General features: G+C 46.4%; 2 long non-coding RNA genes across 2 annotated transcripts; both read left to right on the top strand.

Moving 5' to 3' along the window:
- Positions 1-372: 372 nt before the first annotated feature.
- Positions 373-5335, top strand: LOC140695348 (uncharacterized). Its single transcript, XR_012071072.1, has 5 exons — positions 373-444; positions 3412-3562; positions 3653-3725; positions 4823-4893; positions 5102-5335. It is a non-coding gene; the product is annotated as an uncharacterized lncRNA (long non-coding RNA).
- Positions 5336-10978: 5643 nt separating this feature from the next.
- Positions 10979-15929, top strand: LOC140695353 (uncharacterized). Its single transcript, XR_012071077.1, has 5 exons — positions 10979-11050; positions 14018-14168; positions 14259-14331; positions 15429-15499; positions 15708-15929. It is a non-coding gene; the product is annotated as an uncharacterized lncRNA (long non-coding RNA).
- Positions 15930-16756: the final 827 nt, after the last annotated feature.

Genomic DNA, 16756 nt, shown 5'->3' with positions numbered 1-16756 from the left:
CTCTCCTCAATCCGTGCAGCCAGCTTTTCGCCCAGCTTCTCTTCGTGTCTCCCCTAAAGTCGACTTCAGCAGGACTGGGCAAGTCTGAAAGTACCTCGGAGCCTCACCAGTAAGCTGATGACAGGCAGATCTTCCACTGTCTGCTCTGAAAGGTTCTGGAAACTGACCTGTGAACTCAGGTCTTTGGGCAGCAGCAGTATCTCGAACTTACACAGCTTCCCGGACCAAACACCTAAGCCAAGCTCCACAGAGGGCGGCAGCCCCTCCATCACACTGATCCACCCACAGAACTCTGCCCGGTTACCTAGGATCCAACAGCCACAACAAGCCTCGCGGTACACACCAACATTCCACCTGGAATCCAACCGGTACCTGCCATCCCCAATGGCTGCTGCATCTTGTCAGTGTTGGGGGAGGGGCTGCATCCGACGAGAGGTGCCTAAGGTAAATGTGATTCTACCCACTAGCGTCCCATGGGCCTTTCTTCTTCCCTCTTTCCTTTTGCTCAGATCTGTATGCACAGTACCAATGGAGGGAAGTGGGTCCCTTTTTAGTTGATGGTTTCACACGTCTTTAAACTTTCTAACAGTTCACAGTACACAGAGACCCTCTAAAGGAGACTTATGTTCCTATGATATCCGTACACCCGGAATACATATGCGTCGCCTGATTTCTGCTGAAACACCCGCACTCTCAGGACATGGATCCATTTGTTTCATGGGGGCTGAAATTCCAAGAAATGAAACCAACCCCAATGTGCACTTTACTGTCTGTCTCTTTTGCTCTTAGTACACTTTGGCAGATCTACGTGCCTTTGTTATAGGCTTCTTACATTTCTTCTCTACGTAGCGTAGAATATGGCATTCCTTCATCCTGTCGGAAGACATACAAGTCTACATCACGGACTAGGAATCCATTTGATTCCAAATCGGCATTTGGGTTAGGTCACGATATGCTCTTATGAATCAATATTTACGAATATGAATGCACGCCTCTGATTTGCGAAGACAAGTGTGCTGAGTACATGCAAGCCGCGATACTGGGTCGATGCGTGCTGAATGATCCTTGACATCACCTTGAGTATTTTCTTTTGAATAATCATGATTCCCTTGGTAGATGTCAGCCAACCGTACCCTTTTGGTGCTTGTTTGTTGGTTTGATTCTTTGTTGGTCTGCTTCTTGCTTGTTTTGCAAACACGTCAGGCCATGCAGCTCTCCTTTCGCTTCAAACAGAGAGTCCAATAAGCTGATTCACTTAAGAGAGTGCTTCCAATCACCTATGATTTCCTGCTTCCCTCTCCCATCTTTAGGGTTTTGATGTCCTCCTTGCCTTCTTCTTGTTTCTTCTTTGCCACTCATGCTCTTCTTGCATTTCCAAAAATGGTTTTCTTCTTTCCATTTCATCTTGCTGCTTTTCTATTCAGGGGAGTATTCTCAACCTTCCTTTTAGAAGAAGTTTTGAACTGCTGAATTCTTTTAAGATTTGCCGGTCTGTGGAATTCTCTAGCTCTGCCGTTATTAGAAATGGTGGTCATGGGGCATAGGCTACCCTAGGTGGCAGCATTTGGCCATTCAGGATATGGTCTGTGTCCTGGCACTCCTCCCTGTCCTGCAATATTGCTGCCGAGATATCAGCTGAAACCCCTCTGGAGGTTCCCTTGTGACTATGTTGTTTCCTCCAGGTGCATTTTAAATCACTGGGATATTCGTGAACTTTGTTGATTTGAATCATACAGCTGCTGGTAGGTCTATTGGGATTCCACCTCCTTTGGATGCTGTGTAATCCCTGAATTCGCATAGATGATTCTTTCTTGGCTTTCAGCACGTTTCAGTCTGATTTTTCTACAGATACATTTTCAGACAGTTTTTGTTTCTTTATCTCTTGCTTTTCCATCTGGGACTCTTATGAACTCTAGTCTTTCATGCCCTGTCTTAACCCAGGATTCAACAGCAATGTTTCATTGGTTTGCACTTGCTTTCCTATGTCTGCTTCTGACCGAGGGATTTCTGTTCCCCTGTCTTCACAGTCATTCACGCGTCCCTCTGCATTATCTAGTCTGCTAAGGGCTGAATTTTGGCCCTGATATGATCACATCCATTGAGTTTTCTGATATTTTTTGGCTCGTCTTTAGACTTTCTCTTCCCCTTTTCTGATATTCTGCCTTTTGTGATTCTGAGACAATGTTGTTCTTCAGGGTTTTCCAGACCTCCAATTTCAACACTTGGTCTGGATAGCGTTTTGCAGTCTAGTTGTTGGAAAGCTTATCTTCTGGGCCTTCAATATCTTTGGAACTGAAAATGGTACTTCCTGTTTCTTTTACTGTACTTCTTCATCTCTACTGGTCAGGTAATATCAGGTATCTAATGTAGACTTCTAGGGCTTTGTTAAGTGAAAATTTTAGACTCTTGTCTCTACGCAATTCCATGGGATTTCTGTGAGGACAACTTCTCCTAGACACTGATGCCATATTCTGTTCCTGTGTGTGTTGTCTGGTATATCTCCAATTGCTGGTGTTGCATTTGTTGTGATGAACATCCCATACTATTTCGATTAGCATAACTTCATTTCGGTTACGCATATCTCACAATTCTGAAAGTGCGCAGGACACTTCCTCTTGTGGAAATGAGGCTTCTAAAGGTTCTCAGCTCTGCATTCTGCTCTATGTCATTTTGGAGTGTTTAAAAAAAAGCAAACTGAGAGTGCGCTTGTGCTTTGTAGTGCCACGGGAATGTCCCAATGAAAGCAGTTCTTCCCAGAGCTTCTCTGTCTACTGAAACACCAGTGGAAGCTCATCCATGGATGTCACACATCAGGGCCTGCTGGAATGATCCCGCAGACCTACCTTGGTGTCCTCGGTGCCGTACCGTGCCGGTGCCATCCAAAATGTAGCATCCGCTTTTGGGAGATAGTGCTGAAGGAAATGCTTCCTCTTCTCACGCTGTGGACTTGGACCACTCTTCCTTGTCCTCTCATCCTTGTGGCACGGGTGCACGAAGGCAACCACAGAGCTGTTGCGCATCCTGTGCCTCAAACCAAACCATAATCCCAGCCCAGGTTATGAATGTAGCAGATCCTAAGGCTTTTCATTCTGATTTCAAACCCAAGGCCCCCTGGATCCCTCAGACCAGATGCACGATAGCTCTGATTCAGCCCCACACGTGCTCTATTGGCAAGATGCCCAATTGGTCCCTGGTCCTGCAGATGCACTGGGTGTGGCCATGGGACATATCGGTAATCTCAACCGCGCGACCAGTGTGGTTGCTTTATCATTGGTACACAGTTCGGTTTGCTCTCTTGATTCGACCCACCACATCCCACAACGCACTCCAGATCCCTGAGACTCAGCGTGTGCCATCATCCGTAGCCCTATCCCTCACTGACCGTTGCCTCTGCTACCTCAAATTTGGCAGCTCGGATCTTGGTCTCAGAATCAACTGTGGGGATATTTTGCGCTGGATTCTTTGAGTTCTGTCAGCCAAGCATCTGCTGTGCACTCTTGTAAATCTCAGCACATCACCTTCAATCCCATGTCTCCTGTCCGCTTGAGAGTGTGCGTCCAAGGTAAACAGAGTTTCACCCTTGTTGCTCCATCACCAGGGGTCAGACCCTGCACTGGTTTCCATTCCCTGCTTTGCCTTCTCCTGCTTCCAGGTGTCCTGAGGCCTCATCCTGTCTTTGGAAGTAACAGGCCTCTCTTCGGCAAGTGTCCTGTGCCAAGGGCTGGGTGAGTGGATGTTTCCATTGCTCTGTACCTGGGAGCGAGTGAGTGCAGGTTGCACTTCTTCTCTGCCAACTGGGCATCGATGAATCAACACTATCCAGATACATTTCACAGAAATGTGATATTTGCTTAGCTCTTTGTTTCTATACAGCCTTGGTGGGAGGGATTGTCCGAAGACACCTGTTTTGACAGTGTGTTGATATCTCATTTGCAGTCTTTAAGAAGTTTAACAGAATTCATTTACATGTTTTGGGAGTATACGAAAATGAAGTTATTTTTTGAAACACACTGTATCGACCTAGAAGCCAGACTTGTCAATTTTGGTAACATTTTGTCAGCTCTACGGAAAACCTAGACAGAAAGAATGCAAACTTCCAGTCCAAACTGTTAAAGGGGTCATGTCAGCTCTTTACGGTTGAAGCCTCCGAAACCAACAGGAACCATGAAATAACTATTGGAAACATGAAATAACCCCCAACCTTGGATACACTTGTGCATGTGGTGCCCTTTACTCCCAGTGACACCTACTGGCCAATGTTGGCATTTCAAGGGGTAACATCCCTCTCTAGGAAAATACAAGAGGAAACAAACCAAATATATACATTTAGGTTTGAATCCAAAAGCACCTAGAGGCATTATAGCTAGGACAACCCTGCTGCAGTTATGCTAGTCTATTGAGAACCAGGTGTTCTTCTATCAGTGATGAGAACGATTCATCATCCGATCATGTTGGGTAAAGCCATTTAACGCAACCAAGTCTGCACCCCCATGATATAGTGCCCCCGGGGGCTTGACTCAATTGAAAGACGATCCACAGAAGCTGTGTCTTTAATGTCACTGGCGACTTTGACAGTACAGTTCACTTTCTGACATGTACTATTTACCTACACTGTCTTGAAAAACTGAGGCCTAATACAGATTCAAGTTCAGTCAAAGATTCCCCTGACTTACCACACTCCCTTCACCCCAGGGAAGACATAAAAACAACATTGGCTGAATCTAGCGGAAGGCCATCGTTTCTAGGTGTGAGCTAAGTATTCAATTCCTATCGATTTCAGCCGAGACTATTTGACCTTGAAGGAGTTCACTGTTGTTCACAGAGTGTGAAGCTGGAGGAAGTCTGATTCTAGGAGGGGCTTGCTCTTCTCGTAATGGCTTCATTGCAGCTCAGGTACTGATCCTTCAAAATGGATGCCTGAGTGGAGGGGAGGGAAGGGCAAGTGCTTGCTAGCTAGGCCCAAACCTGGGAAAAGGCTTACCTGGGCTTGGTGAATTCTGGTCTGAATGGCTTGGGAATGCCCCTTGGGACGTGTGGATTCTCACGACCTCTTCCAAGAACAGGAGCGTTTTGATCATCTCTGCCATCTCTTCTCTTGCAGATGTCAGGGACCTTGGACCCGTTCTTGGAGAAGAGAATTGAGGAACTTCCTCAAGTCCACGTTGGCACTCCGTATGTTTCTGCCAGTATCAGCGAGGATCAATAGGTCTCATGAATGTCTTTTGAGCCTGGTATCCTCTACAGCTGTCTCCACGCCAGTATTCTCCATTGTAGCAGAACATCTCTCATCCATGTGTTCGCATCTCTCCTCAATCCGTGCAGCCAGCTTTTCGCCCAGCTTCTCTTCGTGTCTCCCCTAAAGTCGACTTCAGCAGGACTGGGCAAGTCTGAAAGTACCTCGGAGCCTCACCAGTAAGCTGATGACAGGCAGATCTTCCACTGTCTGCTCTGAAAGGTTCTGGAAACTGACCTGTGAACTCAGGTCTTTGGGCAGCAGCAGTATCTCGAACTTACACAGCTTCCCGGACCAAACACCTAAGCCAAGCTCCACAGAGGGCGGCAGCCCCTCCATCACACTGATCCACCCACAGAACTCTGCCCGGTTACCTAGGATCCAACAGCCACAACAAGCCTCGCGGTACACACCAACATTCCACCTGGAATCCAACCGGTACCTGCCATCCCCAATGGCTGCTGCATCTTGTCAGTGTTGGGGGAGGGGCTGCATCCGACGAGAGGTGCCTAAGGTAAATGTGATTCTACCCACTAGCGTCCCATGGGCCTTTCTTCTTCCCTCTTTCCTTTTGCTCAGATCTGTATGCACAGTACCAATGGAGGGAAGTGGGTCCCTTTTTAGTTGATGGTTTCACACGTCTTTAAACTTTCTAACAGTTCACAGTACACAGAGACCCTCTAAAGGAGACTTATGTTCCTATGATATCCGTACACCCGGAATACATATGCGTCGCCTGATTTCTGCTGAAACACCCGCACTCTCAGGACATGGATCCATTTGTTTCATGGGGGCTGAAATTCCAAGAAATGAAACCAACCCCAATGTGCACTTTACTGTCTGTCTCTTTTGCTCTTAGTACACTTTGGCAGATCTACGTGCCTTTGTTATAGGCTTCTTACATTTCTTCTCTACGTAGCGTAGAATATGGCATTCCTTCATCCTGTCGGAAGACATACAAGTCTACATCACGGACTAGGAATCCATTTGATTCCAAATCGGCATTTGGGTTAGGTCACGATATGCTCTTATGAATCAATATTTACGAATATGAATGCACGCCTCTGATTTGCGAAGACAAGTGTGCTGAGTACATGCAAGCCGCGATACTGGGTCGATGCGTGCTGAATGATCCTTGACATCACCTTGAGTATTTTCTTTTGAATAATCATGATTCCCTTGGTAGATGTCAGCCAACCGTACCCTTTTGGTGCTTGTTTGTTGGTTTGATTCTTTGTTGGTCTGCTTCTTGCTTGTTTTGCAAACACGTCAGGCCATGCAGCTCTCCTTTCGCTTCAAACAGAGAGTCCAATAAGCTGATTCACTTAAGAGAGTGCTTCCAATCACCTATGATTTCCTGCTTCCCTCTCCCATCTTTAGGGTTTTGATGTCCTCCTTGCCTTCTTCTTGTTTCTTCTTTGCCACTCATGCTCTTCTTGCATTTCCAAAAATGGTTTTCTTCTTTCCATTTCATCTTGCTGCTTTTCTATTCAGGGGAGTATTCTCAACCTTCCTTTTAGAAGAAGTTTTGAACTGCTGAATTCTTTTAAGATTTGCCGGTCTGTGGAATTCTCTAGCTCTGCCGTTATTAGAAATGGTGGTCATGGGGCATAGGCTACCCTAGGTGGCAGCATTTGGCCATTCAGGATATGGTCTGTGTCCTGGCACTCCTCCCTGTCCTGCAATATTGCTGCCGAGATATCAGCTGAAACCCCTCTGGAGGTTCCCTTGTGACTATGTTGTTTCCTCCAGGTGCATTTTAAATCACTGGGATATTCGTGAACTTTGTTGATTTGAATCATACAGCTGCTGGTAGGTCTATTGGGATTCCACCTCCTTTGGATGCTGTGTAATCCCTGAATTCGCATAGATGATTCTTTCTTGGCTTTCAGCACGTTTCAGTCTGATTTTTCTACAGATACATTTTCAGACAGTTTTTGTTTCTTTATCTCTTGCTTTTCCATCTGGGACTCTTATGAACTCTAGTCTTTCATGCCCTGTCTTAACCCAGGATTCAACAGCAATGTTTCATTGGTTTGCACTTGCTTTCCTATGTCTGCTTCTGACCGAGGGATTTCTGTTCCCCTGTCTTCACAGTCATTCACGCGTCCCTCTGCATTATCTAGTCTGCTAAGGGCTGAATTTTGGCCCTGATATGATCACATCCATTGAGTTTTCTGATATTTTTTGGCTCGTCTTTAGACTTTCTCTTCCCCTTTTCTGATATTCTGCCTTTTGTGATTCTGAGACAATGTTGTTCTTCAGGGTTTTCCAGACCTCCAATTTCAACACTTGGTCTGGATAGCGTTTTGCAGTCTAGTTGTTGGAAAGCTTATCTTCTGGGCCTTCAATATCTTTGGAACTGAAAATGGTACTTCCTGTTTCTTTTACTGTACTTCTTCATCTCTACTGGTCAGGTAATATCAGGTATCTAATGTAGACTTCTAGGGCTTTGTTAAGTGAAAATTTTAGACTCTTGTCTCTACGCAATTCCATGGGATTTCTGTGAGGACAACTTCTCCTAGACATTGATGCCATATTCTGTTCCTGTGTGTGTTGTCTGGTATATCTCCAATTGCTGGTGTTGCATTTGTTGTGATGAACATCCCATACTATTTCGATTAGCATAACTTCATTTCGGTTACGCATATCTCACAATTCTGAAAGTGCACAGGACACTTCCTCTTGTGGAAATGAGGCTTCTAAAGGTTCTCAGCTCTGCATTCTGCTCTATGTCATTTTGGAGTGTTTAAAAAAAAGCAAACTGAGAGTGCGCTTGTGCTTTGTAGTGCCACGGGAATGTCCCAATGAAAGCAGTTCTTCCCAGAGCTTCTCTGTCTACTGAAACACCAGTGGAAGCTCATCCATGGATGTCACACATCAGGGCCTGCTGGAATGATCCCGCAGACCTACCTTGGTGTCCTCGGTGCCGTACCGTGCCGGTGCCATCCAAAATGTAGCATCCGCTTTTGGGAGATAGTGCTGAAGGAAATGCTTCCTCTTCTCACGCTGTGGACTTGGACCACTCTTCCTTGTCCTCTCATCCTTGTGGCACGGGTGCACGAAGGCAACCACAGAGCTGTTGCGCATCCTGTGCCTCAAACCAAACCATAATCCCAGCCCAGGTTATGAATGTAGCAGATCCTAAGGCTTTTCATTCTGATTTCAAACCCAAGGCCCCCTGGATCCCTCAGACCAGATGCACGATAGCTCTGATTCAGCCCCACACGTGCTCTATTGGCAAGATGCCCAATTGGTCCCTGGTCCTGCAGATGCACTGGGTGTGGCCATGGGACATATCGGTAATCTCAACCGCGCGACCAGTGTGGTTGCTTTATCATTGGTACACAGTTCGGTTTGCTCTCTTGATTCGACCCACCACATCCCACAATGCACTCCAGATCCCTGAGACTCAGCGTGTGCCATCATCCGTAGCCCTATCCCTCACTGACCGTTGCCTCTGCTACCTCAAATTTGGCAGCTCGGATCTTGGTCTCAGAATCAACTGTGGGGATATTTTGCGCTGGATTCTTTGAGTTCTGTCAGCCAAGCATCTGCTGTGCACTCTTGTAAATCTCAGCACATCACCTTCAATCCCATGTCTCCTGTCCGCTTGAGAGTGTGCGTCCAAGGTAAACAGAGTTTCACCCTTGTTGCTCCATCACCAGGGGTCAGACCCTGCACTGGTTTCCATTCCCTGCTTTGCCTTCTCCTGCTTCCAGGTGTCCTGAGGCCTCATCCTGTCTTTGGAAGTAACAGGCCTCTCTTCGGCAAGTGTCCTGTGCCAAGGGCTGGGTGAGTGGATGTTTCCATTGCTCTGTACCTGGGAGCGAGTGAGTGCAGGTTGCACTTCTTCTCTGCCAACTGGGCATCGATGAATCAACACTATCCAGATACATTTCACAGAAATGTGATATTTGCTTAGCTCTTTGTTTCTATACAGCCTTGGTGGGAGGGATTGTCCGAAGACACCTGTTTTGACAGTGTGTTGATATCTCATTTGCAGTCTTTAAGAAGTTTAACAGAATTCATTTACATGTTTTGGGAGTATACGAAAATGAAGTTATTTTTTGAAACACACTGTATCGACCTAGAAGCCAGACTTGTCAATTTTGGTAACATTTTGTCAGCTCTACGGAAAACCTAGACAGAAAGAATGCAAACTTCCAGTCCAAACTGTTAAAGGGGTCATGTCAGCTCTTTACGGTTGAAGCCTCCGAAACCAACAGGAACCATGAAATAACTATTGGAAACATGAAATAACCCCCAACCTTGGATACACTTGTGCATGTGGTGCCCTTTACTCCCAGTGACACCTACTGGCCAATGTTGGCATTTCAAGGGGTAACATCCCTCTCTAGGAAAATACAAGAGGAAACAAACCAAATATATACATTTAGGTTTGAATCCAAAAGCACCTAGAGGCATTATAGCTAGGACAACCCTGCTGCAGTTATGCTAGTCTATTGAGAACCAGGTGTTCTTCTATCAGTGATGAGAACGATTCATCATCCGATCATGTTGGGTAAAGCCATTTAACGCAACCAAGTCTGCACCCCCATGATATAGTGCCCCCGGGGGCTTGACTCAATTGAAAGACGATCCACAGAAGCTGTGTCTTTAATGTCACTGGCGACTTTGACAGTACAGTTCACTTTCTGACATGTACTATTTACCTACACTGTCTTGAAAAACTGAGGCCTAATACAGATTCAAGTTCAGTCAAAGATTCCCCTGACTTACCACACTCCCTTCACCCCAGGGAAGACATAAACACAACATTGGCTGAATCTAGCGGAAGGCCATCGTTTCTAGGTGTGAGCTAAGTATTCAATTCCTATCGATTTCAGCCGAGACTATTTGACCTTGAAGGAGTTCACTGTTGTTCACAGAGTGTGAAGCTGGAGGAAGTCTGATTCTAGGAGGGGCTTGCTCTTCTCGTAATGGCTTCATTGCAGCTCAGGTACTGATCCTTCAAAATGGATGCCTGAGTGGAGGGGAGGGAAGGGCAAGTGCTTGCTAGCTAGGCCCAAACCTGGGAAAAGGCTTACCTGGGCTTGGTGAATTCTGGTCTGAATGGCTTGGGAATGCCCCTTGGGACGTGTGGATTCTCACGACCTCTTCCAAGAACAGGAGCGTTTTGATCATCTCTGCCATCTCTTCTCTTGCAGATGTCAGGGACCTTGGACCCGTTCTTGGAGAAGAGAATTGAGGAACTTCCTCAAGTCCACGTTGGCACTCCGTATGTTTCTGCCAGTATCAGCGAGGATCAATAGGTCTCATGAATGTCTTTTGAGCCTGGTATCCTCTACAGCTGTCTCCACGCCAGTATTCTCCATTGTAGCAGAACATCTCTCATCCATGTGTTCGCATCTCTCCTCAATCCGTGCAGCCAGCTTTTCGCCCAGCTTCTCTTCGTGTCTCCCCTAAAGTCGACTTCAGCAGGACTGGGCAAGTCTGAAAGGACCTCGGAGCCTCACCAGTAAGCTGATGACAGGCAGATCTTCCACTGTCTGCTCTGAAAGGTTCTGGAAACTGACCTGTGAACTCAGGTCTTTGGGCAGCAGCAGTATCTCGAACTTACACAGCTTCCCGGACCAAACACCTAAGCCAAGCTCCACAGAGGGCGGCAGCCCCTCCATCACACTGATCCACCCACAGAACTCTGCCCGGTTACCTAGGATCCAACAGCCACAACAAGCCTCGCGGTACACACCAACATTCCACCTGGAATCCAACCGGTACCTGCCATCCCCAATGGCTGCTGCATCTTGTCAGTGTTGGGGGAGGGGCTGCATCCGACGAGAGGTGCCTAAGGTAAATGTGATTCTACCCACTAGCGTCCCATGGGCCTTTCTTCTTCCCTCTTTCCTTTTGCTCAGATCTGTATGCACAGTACCAATGGAGGGAAGTGGGTCCCTTTTTAGTTGATGGTTTCACACGTCTTTAAACTTTCTAACAGTTCACAGTACACAGAGACCCTCTAAAGGAGACTTATGTTCCTATGATATCCATACACCCGGAATACATATGCGTCGCCTGATTTCTGCTGAAACACCCGCACTCTCAGGACATGGATCCATTTGTTTCATGGGGGCTGAAATTCCAAGAAATGAAACCAACCCCAATGTGCACTTTACTGTCTGTCTCTTTTGCTCTTAGTACACTTTGGCAGATCTACGTGCCTTTGTTATAGGCTTCTTACATTTCTTCTCTACGTAGCGTAGAATATGGCATTCCTTCATCCTGTCGGAAGACATACAAGTCTACATCACGGACTAGGAATCCATTTGATTCCAAATCGGCATTTGGGTTAGGTCACGATATGCTCTTATGAATCAATATTTACGAATATGAATGCACGCCTCTGATTTGCGAAGACAAGTGTGCTGAGTACATGCAAGCCGCGATACTGGGTCGATGCGTGCTGAATGATCCTTGACATCACCTTGAGTATTTTCTTTTGAATAATCATGATTCCCTTGGTAGATGTCAGCCAACCGTACCCTTTTGGTGCTTGTTTGTTGGTTTGATTCTTTGTTGGTCTGCTTCTTGCTTGTTTTGCAAACACGTCAGGCCATGCAGCTCTCCTTTCGCTTCAAACAGAGAGTCCAATAAGCTGATTCACTTAAGAGAGTGCTTCCAATCACCTATGATTTCCTGCTTCCCTCTCCCATCTTTAGGGTTTTGATGTCCTCCTGGCCTTCTTCTTGTTTCTTCTTTGCCACTCATGCTCTTCTTGCATTTCCAATAATGGTTTTCTTCTTTCCATTTCATCTTGCTGCTTTTCTATTCAGGGGATTATTCTCAACCTTCCTTTTAGAAGAAGTTTTGAACTGCTGAATTCTTTTAAGATTTGCCGGTCTGTGGAATTCTCTAGCTCTGCCGTTATTAGAAATGGTGGTCATGGGGCATAGGCTACCCTAGGTGGCAGCATTTGGCCATTCAGGATATGGTCTGTGTCCTGGCACTCCTCCCTGTCCTGCAATATTGCTGCCGAGATATCAGCTGAAACCCCTCTGGAGGTTCCCTTGTGACTATGTTGTTTCCTCCAGGTGCATTTTAAATCACTGGGATATTCGTGAACTTTGTTGATTTGAATCATACAGCTGCTGGTAGGTCTATTGGGATTCCACCTCCTTTGGATGCTGTGTAATCCCTGAATTCGCATAGATGATTCTTTCTTGGCTTTCAGCACGTTTCAGTCTGATTTTTCTACAGATACATTTTCAGACAGTTTTTGTTTCTTTATCTCTTGCTTTTCCATCTGGGACTCTTATGAACTCTAGTCTTTCATGCCCTGTCTTAACCCAGGATTCAACAGCAATGTTTCATTGGTTTGCACTTGCTTTCCTATGTCTGCTTCTGACCGAGGGATTTCTGTTCCCCTGTCTTCACAGTCATTCACGCGTCCCTCTGCATTATCTAGTCTGCTAAGGGCTGAATTTTGGCCCTGATATGATCACATCCATTGAGTTTTCTGATATTTTTTGGCTCGTCTTTAGACTTTCTCTTCCCCTTTTCTGATATTCTGCCTTTTGTGATTCTGAGACAATGTTGTTCTTCAGGGTTTTCCAGACCTCCAATTTCAACACTTGGTCTGGATAGCGTTTTGCAGTCTAGTTGTTTGAAAGCTTATCTTCTGGGCCTTCAATATCTTTGGAACTGAAAATGGTACTTCCTGTTTCTTTTACTGTACTTCTTCATCTCTACTGGTCAGGTAATATCAGGTATCTAATGTAGACTTCTAGGGCTTTGTTAAGTGAAAATTTTAGACTCTTGTCTCTACGCAATTCCATGGGATTTCTGTGAGGACAACTTCTCCTAGACACTGATGCCATATTCTGTTCCTGTGTGTGTTGTCTGGTATATCTCCAATTGCTGGTGTTGCATTTGTTGTGATGAACATCCCATACTATTTCGATTAGCATAACTTCATTTCGGTTACGCATATCTCACAATTCTGAAAGTGCGCAGGACACTTCCTCTTGTGGAAATGAGGCTTCTAAAGGTTCTCAGCTCTGCATTCTGCTCTATGTCATTTTGGAGTGTTTAAAAAAAAGCAAACTGAGAGTGCGCTTGTGCTTTGTAGTGCCACGGGAATGTCCCAATGAAAGCAGTTCTTCCCAGAGCTTCTCTGTCTACTGAAACACCAGTGGAAGCTCATCCATGGATGTCACACATCAGGGCCTGCTGGAATGATCCCGCAGACCTACCTTGGTGTCCTCGGTGCCGTACCGTGCCGGTGCCATCCAAAATGTAGCATCCGCTTTTGGGAGATAGTGCTGAAGGAAATGCTTCCTCTTCTCACGCTGTGGACTTGGACCACTCTTCCTTGTCCTCTCATCCTTGTGGCACGGGTGCACGAAGGCAACCACAGAGCTGTTGCGCATCCTGTGCCTCAAACCAAACCATAATCCCAGCCCAGGTTATGAATGTAGCAGATCCTAAGGCTTTTCATTCTGATTTCAAACCCAAGGCCCCCTGGATCCCTCAGACCAGATGCACGATAGCTCTGATTCAGCCCCACACGTGCTCTATTGGCAAGATGCCCAATTGGTCCCTGGTCCTGCAGATGCACTGGGTGTGGCCATGGGACATATCGGTAATCTCAACCGCGCGACCAGTGTGGTTGCTTTATCATTGGTACACAGTTCGGTTTGCTCTCTTGATTCGACCCACCACATCCCACAACGCACTCCAGATCCCTGAGACTCAGCGTGTGCCATCATCCGTAGCCCTATCCCTCACTGACCGTTGCCTCTGCTACCTCAAATTTGGCAGCTCGGATCTTGGTCTCAGAATCAACTGTGGGGATATTTTGCGCTGGATTCTTTGAGTTCTGTCAGCCAAGCATCTGCTGTGCACTCTTGTAAATCTCAGCACATCACCTTCAATCCCATGTCTCCTGTCCGCTTGAGAGTGTGCGTCCAAGGTAAACAGAGTTTCACCCTTGTTGCTCCATCACCAGGGGTCAGACCCTGCACTGGTTTCCATTCCCTGCTTTGCCTTCTCCTGCTTCCAGGTGTCCTGAGGCCTCATCCTGTCTTTGGAAGTAACAGGCCTCTCTTCGGCAAGTGTCCTGTGCCAAGGGCTGGGTGAGTGGATGTTTCCATTGCTCTGTACCTGGGAGCGAGTGAGTGCAGGTTGCACTTCTTCTCTGCCAACTGGGCATCGATGAATCAACACTATCCAGATACATTTCACAGAAATGTGATATTTGCTTAGCTCTTTGTTTCTATACAGCCTTGGTGGGAGGGATTGTCCGAAGACACCTGTTTTGACAGTGTGTTGATATCTCATTTGCAGTCTTTAAGAAGTTTAACAGAATTCATTTACATGTTTTGGGAGTATACGAAAATGAAGTTATTTTTTGAAACACACTGTATCGACCTAGAAGCCAGACTTGTCAATTTTGGTAACATTTTGTCAACTCTACGGAAAACCTAGACAGAAAGAATGCAAACTTCCAGTCCAAACTGTTAAAGGGGTCATGTCAGCTCTTTACGGTTGAAGCCTCCGAAACCAACAGGAACCATGAAATAACTATTGGAAACATGAAATAACCCCCAACCTTGGATACACTTGTGCATGTGGTGCCCTTTACTCCCAGTGACACCTACTGGCCAATGTTGGCATTTCAAGGGGTAACATCCCTCTCTAGGAAAATACAAGAGGAAACAAACCAAATATATACATTTAGGTTTGAATCCAAAAGCACCTAGAGGCATTATAGCTAGGACAACCCTGCTGCAGTTATGCTAGTCTATTGAGAACCAGGTGTTCTTCTATCAGTGATGAGAACGATTAATCATCCGATCATGTTGGGTAAAGCCATTTAACGCAACCAAGTCTGCACCCCCATGATATAGTGCCCCCGGGGGCTTGACTCAATTGAAAGACGATCCACAGAAGCTGTGTCTTTAATGTCACTGGCGACTTTGACAGTACAGTTCACTTTCTGACATGTACTATTTACCTATACTGTCTTGAAAAACTGAGGCCTAATACAGATTCAAGTTCAGTCAAAGATTCCCCTGACTTACCACACTCCCTTCACCCCAGGGAAGACATAAAAACAACATTGGCTGAATCTAGCGGAAGGCCATCGTTTCTAGGTGTGAGCTAAGTATTCAATTCCTATCGATTTCAGCCGAGACTATTTGACCTTGAAGGAGTTCACTGTTGTTCACAGAGTGTGAAGCTGGAGGAAGTCTGATTCTAGGAGGGGCTTGCTCTTCTCGTAATGGCTTCATTGCAGCTCAGGTACTGATCCTTCAAAATGGATGCCTGAGTGGAGGGGAGGGAAGGGCAAGTGCTTGCTAGCTAGGCCCAAACCTGGGAAAAGGCTTACCTGGGCTTGGTGAATTCTGGTCTGAATGGCTTGGGAATGCCCCTTGGGACGTGTGGATTCTCACGACCTCTTCCAAGAACAGGAGCGTTTTGATCATCTCTGCCATCTCTTCTCTTGCAGATGTCAGGGACCTTGGACCCGTTCTTGGAGAAGAGAATTGAGGAACTTCCTCAAGTCCACGTTGGCACTCCGTATGTTTCTGCCAGTATCAGCGAGGATCAATAGGTCTCATGAATGTCTTTTGAGCCTGGTATCCTCTACAGCTGTCTCCACGCCAGTATTCTCCATTGTAGCAGAACATCTCTCATCCATGTGTTCGCATCTCTCCTCAATCCGTGCAGCCAGCTTTTCGCCCAGCTTCTCTTCGTGTCTCCCCTAAAGTCGACTTCAGCAGGACTGGGCAAGTCTGAAAGTACCTCGGAGCCTCACCAGTAAGCTGATGACAGGCAGATCTTCCACTGTCTGCTCTGAAAGGTTCTGGAAACTGACCTGTGAACTCAGGTCTTTGGGCAGCAGCAGTATCTCGAACTTACACAGCTTCCCGGACCAAACACCTAAGCCAAGCTCCACAGAGGGCGGCAGCCCCTCCATCACACTGATCCACCCACAGAACTCTGCCCGGTTACCTAGGATCCAACAGCCACAACAAGCCTCGCGGTACACACCAACATTCCACCTGGAATCCAACCGGTACCTGCCATCCCCAATGGCTGCTGCATCTTGTCAGTGTTGGGGGAGGGGCTGCATCCGACGAGAGGTGCCTAAGGTAAATGTGATTCTACCCACTAGCGTCCCATGGGCCTTTCTTCTTCCCTCTTACCTTTTGCTCAGTTCTGTATGCACAGTACCAATGGAGGGAAGTGGGTCCCTTTTTAGTTGATGGTTTCACACGTCTTTAAACTTTCTAACAGTTCACAGTACACAGAGACCCTCTAAAGGAGACTTATGTTCCTATGATATCCGTACACCCGGAATACATATGCGTCGCCTGATTTCTGCTGAAACACCCGCACTCTCAGGACATGGATCCATTTGTTTCATGGGGGCTGAAATTCCAAGAAATGAAACCAACCCCAATGTGCACTTTACTGTCTGTCTCTTTTGCTCTTAGTACACTTTGGCAGATCTACGTGCCTTTGTTATAGGCTTCTTACATTTCTTCTCTACGT

This window comes from Vicugna pacos, unplaced genomic scaffold (genome assembly GCF_048564905.1).
Source record: "Vicugna pacos unplaced genomic scaffold, VicPac4 scaffold_196, whole genome shotgun sequence".
NCBI classification, from domain to species: Eukaryota; Metazoa; Chordata; class Mammalia; order Artiodactyla; family Camelidae; genus Vicugna; species Vicugna pacos.
Note: the sequence above shows the minus strand (reverse complement) of the source record. Positions and strands in the feature narration are given on the sequence as shown.